This window comes from Otolemur garnettii, unplaced genomic scaffold (assembly GCF_000181295.1).
Source record: "Otolemur garnettii isolate 467f Iridium unplaced genomic scaffold, OtoGar3 scaffold00034, whole genome shotgun sequence".
NCBI classification, from domain to species: Eukaryota; Metazoa; Chordata; class Mammalia; order Primates; family Galagidae; genus Otolemur; species Otolemur garnettii.
Window position 1 is genome coordinate 8,500,738 of NW_003852429.1, and position 4,154 is coordinate 8,504,891.

Sequence of the window (4,154 nt, forward strand, 5' to 3'; positions counted from 1 at the left end):
TGAGTTCATAGCTCAGCTATCGAGAATGAACATGGGAGTGCGGATACCTCTGTGACATACTGACTTCATAGCCTTTGCTTATGTACCTAACGGTGGAAATGCTGGATCAAAGGGCAGACCCGTTTTTAATTTTTGGATGGACCGCCGTACTGTTTTAATAGCTGTACTAATTTACATTCTCACCAATGAGGGTCCTCTTCATCCAAATCCTCACTGACACTTACCTTTTGTCTTTTGTGTTATAGCCACGCTAACAGGCATGAGGTCATATCTCCTTGTGGGTTTAACTTGCATTTCCCTGATGATTCGTCACATTTAGCATTTTTTCACATACTGTTGAGTTTCTTGTATGGTTTGGATTATTTGGATTGCTTGCAGATATTTTCTCCCATGTTGTGGGTTGTCTCTTCACTCCATTGATTGCCTTCTTGCTATGCAGAAACTTTTCAGTTTGATATAATCCCATTTGTCTATGTTTGCTTTTGTTGATTGTGCTTTGGGGGTTATATCCAAAATACTTTGCTCAAAACAGTATCATGCTTTTCCCATGTGTTTTCTTCTGGCAGGTTTACAGTTTCGGGTCTTACATGTGAGTCTTTAATCCACGCTGAGATGATTTTTGTGTATGGTTTGTGCTATACTTCCTTTGCCTTTCCCACCCTAGACAAGCTCCTCCCAGTCTGGTGTTTATTTCACTGTTAATCAGTGTCAGTCAGTCAACCTGCCTTAGCAGGAAGTTTCTGTGAGGGCATGTAGCAGTTTATGAGGAAGGCTTTGATGTTCGAGGTTCCCTGCTTCTGGTTTTTCATCTCTTGTCTCTTACAGCTCTGTTAACAGGCCTCTGAGCTTCACTGACCCCTGCAAAGTGCCTGGAATCTTTCCCATGTTTTCTCGAACGTGTAATTTTAGATTATGAACTGTCATCCACACCAGAGTTTGACCCGCATGCCAGAACTTTTAAGAACATTACAAGCCCACTGAGTTCCCAGAGAATTAGAAGTCCATTTTCACATCACCCTCAAGTTATCTTTTGTGTCCTCAGGGAAACAAATGCACAAATTCATCCTGTTTGTGTTGCAAAATGAGTCAGAGTCCATAAAAGTTATTTGAGCAGAAGTGACCAAATTCATATTAAGCTTAAACACTTGGTAGACTCAGTAAATGAATGAATTCCTTTGGTTGCTCAAACTTGCCAAATGTGTGTTTTATCATCTTGGCTAGGTAGATTTTACAGATTTAGCAATAAAAGGTAAATAGTGGTCTGGATATTGTTGTCTGTACCTCTCTCAGAGAGGCCCTGAAGTGAAGGTCCTATCTGCTAGGTAAGCCCATGTATCTGTTAGCTGCTACAGTTGTGGTGAATGAGCATGTTTTGTGTTGATATTTTGCTTCCAGCAAAAATGATTTACGGTGCTATCAAAATCAGTGTGGATGAAAAGAAACAATTAAGAATCACTGATGTAAATAGCCCCGGATTTCTTGAGGCTTAGTGTGCAAACACTTCTGACCACGCATTAATTTGAATTGCTTGTCACATTATCAGAACTATATTTCTTTCACGTGAAACGCTGAGTGACACATAAGTATCTTACAGACGTTCTACAGTTCAATCTCTTCCTGTGATAGTCACATACCAAAAAAATACACAGAACTGTGAAGAAAATGAAGGTTCTGAGGTACAAATTTTAAAAGGCTTCCGAAGGGGGATATATTATTTCTCCAACTTTCACAAATGTAGGCAAATTCATGCCTCTGAGGATTAATTTGATGTTTGGAGGGATATGATTACATATACAAGGACTCCATCGGCACTAAATGAAAGTCACCATTGTGTCTTTTATCGAGCATCTATAATACCCAAACCCTGTTCTTAGTCATTTGTATTCATCAAAAATGCTTCAAAGTCCATGCAGCACATATTCTAGAGCTAGACAGATAACTTATAATAGATTTCTAATATAAGGTCAGGAGGTGAGTGGTGATGCTCATCACATGATATAGAGAAAAAACAAAGTCCGTGTGTAGAAGGGAGAGGCACTGCTATGTTCTATAGTGTGGTCGGGGAAGGCCTGGCGGAGGAGGTGACATTTGATAGCAGCCTGAGAGGTGGGAAGGAGAAAGCCCTGAGGGCGCTGAAGGGAGAAAGTAGAGACAGGGAGTGTGAGGTGCTCTGCAGGCAGGTGGGATTTACAGCCATGGACTTGCATGAGGTTATCTAGAGAGAGAATGATCTCTCCCTGGAGAGAGATTTAGGGGCACTCTCAATTCCATCACTTAGAAGGTACAAAGAGGAGTAATAGCCATCAGTGGAAACCAAGAAGCAGCAACAAGTCAGCTGGGAGCACAACCTAGATCCTACAGCCGGGTGAAAAAATGCTTCTGAAGGGAACTCGAGCAAGTGCTTATCCACCCAGAACAGCCTCTATAATAAATCCCCACCTTCCCCAACACACAAAAAGAGGTCCCACATGGATTAAAGACTTACATGTAGTGGCACACACCTGTAGTCCCAGCTACTCGGGAGGCTAAGACAGGAGGATTGCTTGAGTCCAGGAGTTCTGGGCTGTAGTACCTTATGCTGATCAGGTGACTGCGTTAAGTTCAGCATCAGTATGGTGACCTCCCGGGAGCAGGGTCCACCCCGTTGCTTAAGGAGGGGTGCACCAGTCCTGGTCGGAAATGGAGCAGGTCAAAACTCCTGTGCTGATCAATAGTGGGATTGCGCCTGTGAATCGTCAATGCAGTCCAGCCTGGGCAACACAGAGAGACCCCGTCTCTTAAAAAATTTTAAAAAAAATTAAAGACTTACATGTAAAAGGTGAAACTTAAAAAAAACTTTTTCAGGGAAGTAGAGGCGAAATATTTTCGTGACCTCAATGAATAGAAGTCTGTCATTAAAAAGACATAAATAGTTTATACCACAAAGGGGAAAAAACTAATAAATTTTAAAACTCTATCAAAAAACAACACTTAAAAAGTGAAAAGACAAAAAGCACATACAGAGTGTGGCAGAGTGTGGGAGATGGAATTGGCAGCACGTATCATCATCAGAAGCTTCTTCATAATTCCAGAATATATAGAGAACTCCAGCAAATTAGTAAGACAAAGACAAATAACCCAGTAGAAAAATGGGCAGATATAAAATAAGCATTTCTCCTTAAAGAAACATGAATGGGAATAAACATGAAAAGATGTTCAATCTTGTTAATAATTTGAAAAAACATGAATTTAATCCTCAAAACATAATATTTTACATCTACAAGGTTTCCATAAATTAAAAAATATGACAATGTCCAGTATTGATAAGGACATAGAACGTGGAAAATATCATTCACTGCTGACGGAAGTAAAAATTAGTACAACCACTTGGGAGAGCAATTTAAGTATTATCTCGTGAATTTGATGATGCACATAACCTATGCCCAGTAATCTTCTAGAAAAACTCTTGCCCATGTGCACGGGGAAGCCTGAACAAGAATGATCATAGCAGCACTGTAATAGCAAAAAACAGTGGAAACAACATAAATGTAATCAACATGAAAATAGATAAATAAATAGTAAAATAGTCATGGTGGCAGCCAACCTCCCAGAAGGTCTCTGATGTTGCTTCCTGGTGTTTATATACTTATGTAGTTCTCTTTCACACTGAGTAGAGCTAACCTATGAAACCAATAGGCTATTTCAGGAATAAGTGCCCATGACTTCCAAGGATAAATCATAAAGGTCACTGTGACCTTGGCCTTGTTCTCTTGGATCCCTCTCACTTGAGGAAGCCAGCTGCCATGTTATGAGGATATACAAGGGGCCCTCAGTCATACAAGTGAGCCATCCTGGAAATGAATTCTCCAGCCCCAGTCAAACCTTCAGATGACAGAATACTTAGCCTATAGCTAGCTCTCTCTCTCAATATTCCTCCCTTGACCTCCCAAAATGCTAGGATTACAGGCATGAGCCACTGCACCCACCCTTAGCTAATATCTTCACTGCCACCTCATGAGAGTCCCTGACCCATAGAAACAGCTCATTGTTTAAATTTTGGAGTAATTTGTTGCAGAGCAATAGTTAATTAATACAAAGCATGTAACAGAATACTGCAGAGCAGTGAAAACAGGCTACCGTTTTAAGTAGAGAGAACAATGTTGAGAGAAAAGCAA